The 14,788-nt window shown below is 35.2% G+C and overlaps 1 protein-coding gene across 7 annotated transcripts in view; it reads right to left on the reverse strand.

Moving 5' to 3' along the window:
* pknox2 (pbx/knotted 1 homeobox 2) overlaps positions 1 to 14,788 on the reverse strand; it is an 85,322-nt gene that overhangs the window by 34,074 nt on the left and 36,460 nt on the right. For 4 of the 7 annotated variants that reach the window (XM_059544852.1, XM_059544858.1, XM_059544851.1 and 1 more), the window contains exon 2: positions 14,475 to 14,546. The exons of the other annotated variants lie outside the window; for them this stretch is intronic. The gene's annotated coding sequence lies outside the window, so the exon portion shown is untranslated. The remainder of the gene's footprint in view (positions 1 to 14,474; positions 14,547 to 14,788) is intronic. 7 annotated transcript variants of the gene reach the window in all.

The following is a 14,788-nucleotide window of genomic DNA, read 5'->3' on the forward strand; positions in this document are numbered from 1 at the left end:
TTGCATGCAAAGCTTAAACGTTTCCCATGAGGATTTCACATGCAGACGTTGGTAAGAAAACTGTTTAGTTTGAAAGTGATTTCTGTGTGAACAGTGTTTCATACATCATGGTATTTACAATACCTTTATTGCCCTCGAAATTGTGCTGAAATGTGACTGCACACTAAGTTTTCTCTGTCAAAAAAACATTTTTGTTAGGAATTCATGAGACTGTATATCGGTATCATATTGGTAATCAGCTAATACTGGATATTTGATTGCACATTCCTCTATTCTTAGATAAATATTATGGAAGCATATGGGTAGCGATATTCAATTTGCAATGTAATATGCAAAATGACAATGCATTTCTGTGTTTACATTTTCATTTTCCAATACAGTTGTGCAACGTTTGGTGCAAAATGAAAATGAAAATTAAATTACATAATTTTCATTTGCCATTTCATACACCAGTTTTAATATGTAAAATAAAAACTAATTTTAACGCTTTATAAGTGGCAATAAGTTTAAGTCCCCTTGCGCCATGTCAATCACTGCGTGAACAAGGCGGGGCTTGCAGAAGGTCACAGACTCAAATCTCAAGAAGAGGATTCAAGTGAGAGAACATGGACAAGACCGTTGGTCCGTGTACGTTTTGATCATTTCAGTTTATGGCTTTAATATTTCATTCGCACTTGTGGGCGGAGCTGAAACGCTGCTTTCATCTGATTGGTCGAATCGCTCCACATTCAACTCGGTCTTTTCATTCTTTCAGGCAGAATAAGAGTCAGTGCGAGTGAAGCACTAATGTCTGAAACTACACTCACTGTTAATTAGCATAATATTTGAATCAGATGTAGCTGGGCACATAATTTAATTTTCATTTTCATTTTGCACCAAACGTTGCACAAATGTATTGGAAAATGTAAATGTAAATACAGAAATGCATTGCCATTTTACATATTGCATTGTCATTTTGCATATTACATTGCAAATTGAATATCGCTACCCATGTGCTTCCATAAAATATTGCCTTTGCAATCATTTAATGCTCAACTAAAGTCAACCTTTGAAAACTCTAATAAAATAATATTTAGTTTAGCAAATCTCAAAGATTTAAAAAATATAAAAAATTGATTTAGAATGAACAAAAATGATTTATTAGAAATATATTTTACATAATTATATTATATTATGGAATATTATGTTATTAGTGCAGTCAAAATTAGCATTAAAGTATGCGATTAATTGTTTTCATTGTAATGCGTTGAAAATGTTTGACACAATTAATACAGGGGCGGAGCTAGTGTAGGCGACCCGTCTTACAGCACAACTTCTGCTTCTGCGCGTGCTATATATAATTTCATATTAAAGTGCAAATGTCATGGTTATGTTGTCTGTTAAGTCACAAAGTTACCAAAAAGGCAATTCAATTTGCCTTAAATCTGTGCATGCATGTAAGAATTTGTTGGAGCAGCCCAGCACTGTCTCCCTCATCTAGCACACCCGATTAAACTCGTTAGTAGAGACTTTAAGACCTGAAGAGAGACAAAAAAAAGGTAAAGAGTCAATAACTTTTGTAGCTTTAAGGACTTATCTAGATTTATTCCATTTCTGTATATTTCCTTCTTGCTTCTTGCAAGGCGTTTATTATAATGGGTCTACTTGATAGTTCTAACATTAAAATGTTATTATAACTATAACATTGTAATGTTGAATGGCTATAGTCAATGGTTAAATATTAGAGGGAAAAACTATTTCATAGAGACATCAGTAGTATTGATATCAGTGATCCTCACCTTCAGTCATAAAAAATGCCATTAAACAAATATATATATATATATACATACAGCCTTTATGTTTTCTCTACACTCGAAATTGAATTCGAAATTATTGCAATATAAAAGTATATTTAAAAACTTTAATTTTAGGTGCGATTAATTCCCCAAAAATTTGATTTAGTAATTTTAATCGACTGTCAGACTCAGCACTATTATATTATATTATATTATATTATATTATATTATATTATATTATATTATATTATTTATATTATATACCATAATTTTATATTGTTGGCTCCCTAATTTGTATTATATATTTTAAAATGAACAGTTAATGCAACCTCTGGAAAATCGAACCTCTGGAGCAACCCCTGTGGAAATGTTGACTCTTTTTAAACCCCTACCATACTTCTATATGAGGCTCATGAAGGTGCCCATTTTCGGCAGGCTCAGCAAACACACTCTAGTGGAACCCCACAGTCAGGACGTCTCCTCTATAACGTACACACACCGCAGCTATGCAGACAGATCGCTCTGTGCTCTCTCCCAGTCTCTCTGGAGGTGTACAGAAAGGCCCTGGCCGGCCCCAGTGCTCTGCCCTGGCCATCTGGAGTACATTAGGGCTGGGGGGATATTGGATCCCACTGCTGTGGCCGGCTGGATGGGTGGCCCAGGCCCAGAGCAGCCCTTTTCAGCAGCCCAGCATGATTGATAGGAGGCCTCACTCGATGACTCCTGCTGCAGTCACCACACACTGTGACCAGAACACACATGCTACTACAAGCACGTGTACATCAAACTGTGGCATACTCACGCCTGAGGAGATTGGTATGAGCAGACACACTATAGTGGGTGGTACTGTATAAAGTTTTGTACCAGCTGATTATATAACAGCACTTCATAACACCAGACCTGGACTGCGAAACACAACAGATGTCGTCAATAAAACATGAAAGTTCATCACACACAATAAATCAGAGTACTGCCTACAATACTAAGGATTAACCTGACAAATTGGCAGCAATGTGAGCTGCAGTACATTTATATTCTGCTTATACTGCTTGGCTATTCTCAGAAAAGCAATCTCTCTGAAAGAGAACAATACTTAGGAATAATCAACAAAAGTTACAAAAGATCAACGCAATAAAAATTTTCCAAAACGGGTAGATTAATTAATTATATTTGTTAACCCCTCCATTAATAATTTTGTTTGACATGATAGATGTTTGAATGATACAACAGTGTTTTAGTTCCATGTTAAAATAAAAGCAAATCTTTTTAATATCGTGATGATATTTTAATTAAGGCTCGTTCACACCAAGCATGATATAACTATAAAGATAACGATAAAGATATATAGATCTAAAAATCATTCTCAATATTAAAGAATAGCGGAGTTCACACCACAAGTATAACGATAAAGGCACAGAGAAACGATAATGTTGGAATTACTTACAGAACTATTTATTTTTCTAGCTAATGAACAATAAAAAAAGCTGACAGCCAATCAGAATCAATCCTGCTGTGACGAGCTCGAGAATTTAAAGCGGCAGACGCGCGTCTGCTTAGACGATATTGTTCGCTGGTGTGGACTCTAATATCGTTATCTTTATAGTTATCATACTTGGTGTGAATGGGCCTTAAGTCTATGATTTAGCACAATGTTAAAATTTAAATTTAAAAAAAACTGAATAACATTACAAAAATGTAAATGTTACAAGTTTAGTCAGTGTTTTAAGAAAAAGGGTAATGTTACAAGAATAATGTGAAATAATAAAAAAAATTGAAATTAATTGAAGTTAAAATACAATTTATGTTATGTGAATAAAGCAAAAAAAAAAAAACATTATTGTGATAAAACCTGATTATCACAATAGAAACAGGCTGCATTATTTTATTTTAAATACAAATATATTCCCATAAAAGGCCTGAGATTATAAATATAGCCTAACATAAAAGTTTCTTCAAGAGCTTCAAAAATATTGCAAGAACTATTTCTAAAAGCAAGTGAAAGAAAACTAATCTTTGCCCACATAGTTGGCTAATAAATTGTCTTACGTCTGAGATGCATACCTGCACGTTGCACACCTCAGGTTAATCCATAGCTCATAAAAGAAGAGAGGAAGAAAATTAGTGAACGTGGCAGAGACTAGGAAATTGTTAAAAAAAAAAGAAATAGGCGACATTTCGAGTAAATGGCATCCAAAACCCACTCCAATTATCTTTGGCAGCCATGCCAGGGAGGCTGACTTAATTAAAGTGAGTGGAAAAGGAAGGGGGGAGAAAGGAGAGAGAGAGGGGAGAAGTGATTGAGGGGGCAGAAGAGTGCGTATCAGCGCCAAACACAAAGCCGAGCACCACCGCCGTCCACCACTCTTTCTCTTTTCAATTTCACTTCAAAGGACCAAAGCAAGAAAGCATAAAAAAGGGAGAGCGAGACGTTTTTAAGCAATATAATTGCACTATTCATATCCAGTGTTTTTATCGTCATTCAGATAGGACAAAAATACATAAAAAGAGAATAAAAAATTATTTTACTCGCTGCTAAATCCCCAATAATCCTCTTGTGCTTCTCCAAGTCTGCCTTCGACGTTGACCTTTTCACAGGAATCCTGTTGCCATGGAAACTCTCCCCGAACACACATCATTCTGTACATATTTCTGTCATCGCTCTGACAGGAAATGGTTGTTTAAGCGCGAATGTAGCTTGTTTTGCCGTCTAAACTCTTTGCTAATCACATTAGAGACTAACTGACCACATTTTGCGTACGTGATTAACAGTACATGCTAACTCGCATGTGATGTTTACAACATCTAAACAAGTTCCAATAGCACTCAAATGAATATTAATGCACAAACTTCTGCTGTCAATCTGATAGTAGCTGAACTTTTTGATGCCTGGTCGACCCAGCTAGAGTGATACGGTGTACAGTATCTCTCTTTAGTTCATCAACACTTCATCAGCTCCTCGTGTAAATGAAATCTTGAGTATGAAATATATAAACAATGCCAAACAGGAGGCAGCTGGTCGCTGAGGGCCGTCCAGAAGGACTGTGGGTGGCAGATTTATAAATTCAGCTATAATGTGTGACTTCAAAAATAAACTGCTTTTAACAGAGGACAATGGCTGTTTCATAACTGCAAGATGATGTGAGATGCTGTGATTTCAAAGCAAGTTTTCAATGCTGTGAAGGTGGTATAGAGTAGTGTATATTTAAAAATAAAAAATATATACATTTTATTGGTCTTGTGAATGTATTTTATATTACTACAGGATGTACTACACCACAATTTACTGTACAACAAAATTCAGTAACATTAGATTAGGGAACACATACATTCACATATTAACTAAGAGATTTCCCTCAATAAACTCCTAATTTGCTGCTTATTGATAGCAAGTAAGGTGGTTGTACTAGTAGTTATGTTTAGGTAATGGGTAGGGTTAAGAGATCTAGAACATGGTCATGCAGAATATGGCTCTGTGAGTTATTATGTGTGTTAAAATAACTAATAAACAGCCAATATGCTAGTAATATACATGCTAATATGCAACTAGTAGATAGTAAATAGTGGACCCTAATCTACAGTGTTTCTCAAATTTTCATTCAAACACAAAAGCAGTTGTAGATACGTACTTCATTGCACCGTCTGATACTGATGAGAAAAAAAAAAAAAGAAAAAAAAAAAAAATATATATATATATATATTTTTTTAATGAATTTATTCATCACATTACAATGTACAGTATGAAAAAAATATATTCATTTTGAAATTGGCTAAATATTACATTTTGTATGCAAGCAAAGTAAATTTTACATATATTTCAAAGCATTAGATGATGGAAATATTATTGTAAAAAGGGGGAAATCAGCATCCATAATTAAATAACATCAAATAAAAGAATAATAATAATGAATAAATAAAAAACACTGCACAGTGCTATTTCAGTATATATAGTACCTGATTATACTTTTTTGTGTGTGCAAAAGTGCCACAACTGTTTGCCCCACTGTACTTGTCAAAATGAGCATTGGCTGTTTGGATACCTGTTTAATATATTTAATATCATTGTGGATGCTGCAGGATGATTATTATTATTTATTTTTTTTAATGAAGCTTCAGATTTAAAATGATGTTTGCAGGCTGAGCGCTGAAAGATGCTGTATGGGCCAGACAGCTATGGGCCGGAGCTGGAGCCAGGAGATAAGACCAACTCCAGCCGCCTTGCTTTAGGGGACAGTGAAAGAACTGGTAACTTGACAACCACTATTCTGTTTGGCTGAGATCATTTCTCTTTCTCTTTCTCAGACCAGACCAGTTTTTTCAGTCTAAATTCTGACGTTTAACCCCTTCTGTGTCTCAATTTCTTTTCACTTCTACTTCATGTATTCTCATGATTTTTTCTATTGCAGGTTTTATATGTATATATGTATATATGTATATATATATATATATATATATATATATATATATATATATATATATATATATATATATATATATAAATAATAAAAATCATATACACACACACACATATATATATACATATACTATACTGAAATTATCAACAAGGTAACTAACTAAATATGTTTTTCTTTTCTTTAACTTTAATGCCAATACTACTGAAGGTTCACGGTTGCTTTCTTGACCCCTCTTGCTCTCTCATTTCACCCTCTCTCTTCACCTCATCTCTGTCTCCATCCCTCACCCTCTTCCTTTGCTCCTTTTCCCCTCCCTTGGTGTAAAACATTCCGGTGTGTTGAGCTCAGAGCACAGCGTTGGGCTCTCATAGGCAGGATTGTTCTGGCCGCACAGGCCCAAAGCCCGTTGCCACGGATACCGCCATACCACAGATCTGACCCTGGAGAATTGAGCTGCTCACCCTCAGCAGGAGCCACTGGCAGCTGCAACACAGCTGTTAGCACCGGGACAGGGTTACTTTCTTTCTTCCTCTCTCTGACTCACCCATTCATTCAGTCACTCGCTTTCTCATTTCTTTATCAATCCTCTTTATATATATATATATATATATATATGTGTGTATATACACACACACACACACACACACTAAGAAGTCCCCAGAAGTCTGGGACGAGAATGATTTTAAATATTTTTTTATGCTCATCAAGAATGCATTTATTTGATCAAAAATAAAGGGAAAAAATTATATTGTGAAATATTATTACGATGTGAAATAATGTTTTTCTATTTTAATATGCATTAAAGTCCAGTCTTCGGTGTCACATGATCCTTCAGAAATCATTCTAATATGCTGATTTATTATCAGTGCTGGAAACTGTTTCCCTGCTTATTTTTTTGGAACCTGTGATACTTTTTTTCGGGATTCTTTGATGAATAAAAAGTTAAAAAGAAGAGCATTTATTTAAAATATAAATATTTTCTAATGATATACACTACAGTTCAAAAGTTTGGAGTCAGTAAATTTGTATTCTTTCTTTCTTTTTTTTTGAAAGAAATTAAAAATGTAATTCACCAAGGTGTTAAATTGGTAAGAAGCAATAGCAAAGATTTATATTGTTAGAAAAGATTTATATAATGAACATAGCTGTTCTTTTTTAAACTTTTCATTCATCAAAGAATCATGAAAAAAAGTACTGCAGTTTCCAAAAAGATATTTGGCAGCACAACTGTTGCCAACATTGATAATTCTAATAATAAATCAGCATTTTAGAATGATCTGAAGGATCGTGTGACATAAGACTAGAGTAATGGCTGATGGAAATTCAGCTTTGCATCACAGAAATAAATTATATTTTAAAGTATATTAAAATACAAACCATCATTTTATATTGTAATAACATTTTGCAAGATTACTGTTTGTATTTGATCAAATAAATTCAGCCTTGATGAGCATTAGATACTTTTAATTCAGACTTTTAATCATTTTAATTCTGTTATCATTTTGTGGAACACAAAAGGAGATATTTATAGTATCCAAGCAATTTACTTATTCATATAATGAAAGTGAATACTGATTTAATGTTAATGTTTTGTCTGTTTTAAAACTTTATAGTTTATAAACATTTCATTTTGTGTTCCATGGAAGAAATTGAAGTTATACAGAATGAGAAAATGATGAACTAATATTTTGCTGTGAATTACCCCACTAATGGCTGTATGTCCTATTTATGCGTTTATACAAAGACCACATTACAAAGACTACTAGATCTTGCAGGTTTGCATTGCACACCATCAGAAAGATCAGGCCCTTTCTAACGGAGCATGCTGCACAACTTCTTGTCCAGGCCCTTGACATTTCTAGGCTGGAGCTGGACTACCACAATGCTCTTCTGGCAGGACTTCCATCAAGCACAATCAAACTTCTACAAATGATTCAGAAAGCAGCAGCACGACTGTTCTTCAACAAGCCCAAATGTTACACCTCTCTTTTATCTCCTTACACTGGCTATCGGTTGCAGCTCCCATCAAGTTCAAGACATTGATGCTTGCATATAGAACAGCCACAAGCTCAGCACTTGCCTACTTCCACTCACTACTACAAATCTACATCCCCTCCAGAAGTCTGAGATCTGCTAGTGAGCGACGCCTTGTGGTACCTTCACAGAGAGGCTCAAAATCACTTTCCAGAACATTCTCGTCCACCATTCCTGGCTGGTGGAATGATCTTTCCACCCCTATCTGGAATGCTGAATCCCTGGCAATATTTAAACGACAGCTGAGAACTCATCTCTTTCAATGCTTAAAAAATCTTATTTATTTTTTTTTTTTTTATAGATGGATAAAAGCATCTGAAAATGACTAAATTTAAATGTATTTAGTATTAATTATAGAATATAATTTTAACAATCTAAAACTACCCTGTTTTGGAATTTCACTGATCTGTAAAGTACAAAAATAAAATAAAATGTGTCAATATATTCTCAGATCCATGCATATTATAGCCTAACAGCTACAAATTGTGATTATTAGAATTTTTTTTTTTTTTTCTTTTTACCACTGAATATTTTATTTCATTTTGAAAACATGTCATATCAGTCTCTTTCATTCACTCACTGACTTGCTTCTTCACCAAATTCTCACATTCACTCTTGTGCTTTCCCGAAAAAATTCCCTGGCAAACTATTTCGAAAAACCAGAGCAGTGACTCAAATCTCCCTTCCACATCAATCACAAACGTCCCACGGTTGTTCACTCTATCCATAGCATGATCCATTAAACCGTCGTTATCCAACATTCAAATCAAAACAGATGTTCCCCTCTAAAATCTAAAATTACAGCAAATAAATAAAGAAACAAAAACAGAGACCTATTTTTCACATTTCCAGAGCCTATCTGATGTCATATTATGGTTAGATGTTATGGCTGGAAGCTATGCCTTTTATCTAATCAGGGCATAGATTTTCCTCTCTTTTCCACCTCAGAGATAACCCGATTACACGGTAACACTGTCTCTGAATCAGTTTAGCAGCGACCCTGTGGTTGAGCACACAGATCTGTATGCAGCAGTGACAGGTAAAGCTAAAATGCTGCTAAACTTACATGGAATATAAAAATAATTATATGCCCGACAAGGCAGAGGTATCACCAATATAAAATAAAATTTGATGGGATTTACCTTCTGTTCTTAAGTTCCTAAATCAATTATTATTAGTATTTTTTTTTTTTAATCTTTATGGGGTCCCTGATAAAATGAAATTTTGGCAAGCCTGTCAATATGTCCTGCCAAACTTCCGGTTTCAGTAAAAAAAAAAAAAAATGTTCACATATGTATTCGTCAAGCCATGTGATCTTGAATGTATTATGGTAACAAAATAAAAAGAACGATTCCACTTACATAAATTATATTGTGCATACAAATTAAATAAACCTAACTGCAAAAATAAGAGTTTATGTATCATTTTAATTAACTAAAGGGGTATTTTTTAAATAAAACCTAGAACATGACAATAAAAAATTAAGCAAAAAAAGTAAGTGTGCACAGCTAGTGTTCAAAAAGTTAGAAAAGCATCTGTTCTCAGTAAACATGCTGTAGAGCCAAACCCTGAAAACACTAACAGAGCAGTGCGTTTGTTTGAAGCAGAACAGCATGACAAAAGACAGTTAAATCACCCACTAAGGAACTGCTATCTATGTCAGGTTGTTTCTATTAGTATTAGCACTCCAAAAAGACTTTCTGTCTCTCTCTTACAGACACGGATATAAATCAGCTGAAATGAGAGAGATAAACAAGGTTTAAAACTAAAACACACATGAGTGTTTTATGGGTTCGTTTTAAATGAACATTAAATCTTTCCTCTGACGTTGATTTGAAGAGCTGTTTAACATCTATATGACATCCATTCAGACGTGATGGTGTTTTGCATCTTTCATCATATCTAAACAATCTACACGAGACATAAAACTGCAGCTATGAAAAACTAACAACTGAAATCTGGGAAATGTGTTTTTTTTTTCTCTCTCTTCAGATTACTGTCAAGCAAATGCTCTTTTCAGCTAGGAGTGATGCACACTTTAAAGTTATCTAAGAAATCTGAGTAATCAGTTTGACATGCACAGATTATCACAAAATCTTAAATCTGATTCCGTCTCTTTCATCTGTTCAAGCATGCATGTTACGTTGAATTTTAATGCGTTTATATGTGCATCTATCAGTTACATGCACATGGGTGTTTGCTTAGAGTGTGTGTGTTTTTGCATGTGTCTGTGCGTTCGAGAAAGAGACAGATCCAAACATGTGTATGTGTGTCTGTATTTCTAACAGTAAAACAGTAGGGTTGTGCATTTCTGTCCGACATAACTTAAGACAAGCAGACACTGAAGAAAACGCCTATAAAACTCTCTCAGCCTCTTCTCCTCCATCTGTTTTGTTTTCCTTCCATCTCTCCTTTTTGATGAGCTGGGTCTTCAGTCCCCCCAATAAAATCCCATTAGCTCTTAATGAAGTCGAGCTCGCTGCCTCGCGCCTTCACCTCATTTAGCACAATTGTCTGGCAGCCATTAGCACGGAGGCAATTACAGCCGAACGGCGAGAGTAATTGGAAATGCCGACAGGGACCCCAAGAAAACGGGAATAAAAAAAATAAAAAATATTCAACCTAATAAGCCTCCATTGGGTTGGTGGGGGCTGCTAGGCTAAATCAACATAATGCTAATCGAGGCTGATGAGGGACAGACTCGGGGTGAAGGACAGGGGTGGTGGAGAAGATGATGATGATGATGAGGTTGAGACTGTTATAGAAAGAGCAAAAGGAATCATACTAATCAACTGTTCAGTGACACAAGGTACTGTACTGTTAATGCCATTGTAAACCAACGCTATACAGAAAAAATATCAATAGCTACTATTAAAAGACAACATGAAATCAAAATGGACTACATTTTAATAAGGCCCAAATGTACACGATTTATCACAAAAATAATACTAATAGATAAAATAAAGTGCTGCCTGACAAGAAATAGCAAAGTTAAATGTTATGCAAATGCTTATTTTGCTGTCATAATAATAATGAATTAACAACATTAATAATAATAAATAATGCAGGATTCACACAACTTTTCACCAATAAATTTCCATGACTGTTTTTCATGTTTTCCCACAATATTTTACTAATAAAGAACAATTACTAACTGATTAAATATTTTATATCTGATCATAGCTAGAAAAATAAATATATATTAATTCTAATAACACCCATGGCTTTTTAATGAATTGTAATTTTTTATGAATTATAATGCCAAAGATTATAATGCCTTTTCCAGGAACTGAAATTACAATTCTAAAATTCGATAATATTTTTTTTTCATGACTATGGAAACCTGGATAATACATTTTTAGTATTTGAATCTGCTGAAATTAAATGTTTTCTATGATTTGAAGTCAACTGACAGGTTGATTTAGCCAAGAACACATTCAAAGGCAATATGAAACTCTAATGTGCCATAAATAATGTAGGTGGGACTTTGATTGTGAAAACATTAAATTAAAATATTATTATTTAGAATAAGTTTTGCCACAGCCTTGACTATTTCCACAGCAAACTAACTGATTGCAGACATGGAGAAAATGATAACATTTTAAAGAAAAAATAATTAAGACTACAATAAAAAAAAAATTCCCTTTTGATTAACGTGCTCTGATGCATTGTGCTTGACTTGTTTTGATTTCATGTTTAAAATAGAGCTTACAGGAAATAACATAATACAGTCTACATCAAATAAACGGTAACATTCCATGCAAAGGACACTTTGTCAAGTCAGTCCTTGAATAATGAACAGACACACGGTGATCTAGGTGTTGTGTGTGGCCTGCTGGTGCCAGAAGCCAGGACATCTCCCTTGATTACTCACCCTACTTACTCACATCAAACTGGGCAACTGGTGGCAGAAACCTGATCAGAGGGGGCAAAATCAGAGGGCACCTTTCACAAGAACTGGGCAGACTGCCCAACAGTCCACAGGAGGGGGCAAAGAATAGGGTCTGGCTGGAATGGTGTGTGTCTGTGATGTGTGTGTGAAGGCGTCTTGGCACTAACTTTCCAGAGTCTGCACGGGAAACAGAAGGTCGAGTCCCACAATAGACTCCCATGGGGCATCCACAATAACAGCTCAATGACCGCAGTCAACAATACTCTCAAGGCCTTTTATTCACAGAGTTCAATGGACCAGACACACCCAGCGGCACTTTCCTACACAAAACAAGAACCTGGCACACACACACACACACACACATATTCATACAACCTTGTATTAATGACAATATTGCTTCTATAAAAGAGCCTTTCAGTTGAGGCTCTGTCTAGAATCACCACAGCGTTGGGGACACCGCATTAAAACTTGGCAATAAAAGTTAGCAATAATTTAAAGTAATACATTTGAATAACTTCATTCATAAATAAATAAATAGCTCAATACTACATAATAGTATTTTGTAAAATTATACACAATATAATACAATGCTCACTCTATACAGATTCATTTAAATGACTCATCCAAGTGAATCGGTTTGTTTAATGTTAGTTGTACTTTGTATTTAAAATATTGTACTTTTAGGTGTGTTTTAGTTTGTATTTAAAAAAAATTTCTACGTTAACCATTTCATTAAAAAAGAATCAAGACTTCAAAGATTCATTTTAGTTGAGTGTGAAATCTTTACACAAATAGCATCGTTTTACCAGTACTTGTTGGAAAAAATGGCTTGTTAATAAAAAAAAGCAAATCAGTTTTCAAGGAAGCTGAGCTCCTGTTATGCTACAAAGTTAAGTTAATAGCATTGCTATATTTATTTGTTTTTGTTTCCCAACTCTCCACCCGTTTAAAATTTGACAAAGTACATTAAGCAAATTCACTTAATCTTAGCTGTAATATGAAACCTGAGGAACTAGTACTGATCGTTTGAGAAGGTGAAAAATGAGGTGAGAAGACATTAAGCAAAGCATGATGAGTGAAGCACAGGGCTGCTACCGCAAAAATGAAAAGATGCAGGCTCCTTCCATTTCTCTTGAGCTGTGCTTTCGCTCCAAAAATGTTTATTTGTCTAAAAAGATCTAAAAACAATCACTTCACTCGACAGGAGAGAGAGCTTTCCAGTCAGGAGGAGATTTAATTAGGGAAATCTCATTAGGTTTAACAAAATTAAGCGTAAAACAATCCTCGGCAGGGTTCCGAATGCGAGAGGGAGAGACAGAAAGGGGGAATTTGGGGATATGAGCGATTAGAATCAGGAGGATATTGAGATAGTCTCTTCCATGCTGCTGTGGGGGAAAAAGGCTCTAGATACCCAGCTGTTTTCACACTCAATTAAAGAGACTTGCCTGGCTTTTACTCCCTCTGAAAAGCAAAGTGTTAACCCTTCCGCATATTGCCGCTCAGACAAATATGTCCCTCATACTCGCTGTCTCTCACTCATCCACAACATAATTTCACCCTGAGCCCACGAACCATTAAAGACACATTTGTGTTTTCGAACAAATTCAGACTCGATAAGGACTAAGTGAAAAAAAAGTGCTATTAAAGTGAGGAAACAAACTCTTAAACAACACAGCCAGGGTGATTGCAAGCGAACAGCAAGTGCTGGAAAATTCATTTCAAAATTCATCTTTAAAGGTCCAATTCAGACTAAACCAGCAAGGAATAACTCAGCGACTCCAGAAGAGCAATATCACTGCAGAGAAATCTAAGGTTTGTATATTCTAGGTGACACTGCATATTTATCAGCCATCTTCAAAATGTGGAAACAACCTTGGTTTACTTTTCTCACCTTTAAAATGGAAGAAAAGAATCTGGTGACAAGCATGTCTCTGTTCCAACACCTAGTGAGCTGCCCTGTGTCTGCTGCCTACATAGGCATCTACTAGCATCCTAAAATGAAACTGAGCCTCGTAAATGGTGAACTGAGATTGCAAAATGAGGCAGCAACTCTAAACAAGTGCTGACACACAAAATAGCATTTTCACATTAAGTGCTTGGTTTGCAAATAAATTCTATCGAGTCTGTACTTTCCAGTATTACATTAATAGTCATTCATTCATTTAATTATATCTAGCTACACAGACAGACAGATAAATAGATAGATTAGACAGACAGATATCACTACATACAACAGCCTTTGCAACAGTTGGATGTCTATGATGACTTAAAATACTGCCTACATAGGCAGCTCACTAGCTTTTAGAACAGAGCATGTGTGTGCTTTTGAATGAATATTTAAGTGTCGATTTAGGAACTTACAGTTTGCTTGTTCTCAGCATCGGAGCATCCGATGTTGGAGTCAGTCAGACAGCACACTGCCCTCCAGACAGTCTACAATACAAGAAGAGAAACCTTCTGAGTATAGTTACATCTAATGGTCTGCGCACTAATAGCAAACCTGAGATCATTACTCCAGCAGCATTACAGCGAAACTTGAAATCTTTGAGAATGGGGATCATTTTATCGACGCTGCGTGATACCAGTGGGCCTGCTGACCCCACAATTTGAAAAGCAATTTGATATTTTGTGTGAAAGTATATGTATGTGGATGTCCTGCTGTTCTGGCTTAATAG

The sequence above is a fragment of the Carassius carassius genome, chromosome 49, assembly GCF_963082965.1.
Source record: "Carassius carassius chromosome 49, fCarCar2.1, whole genome shotgun sequence".
In the NCBI taxonomy this organism is placed as follows: Eukaryota; Metazoa; Chordata; class Actinopteri; order Cypriniformes; family Cyprinidae; genus Carassius; species Carassius carassius.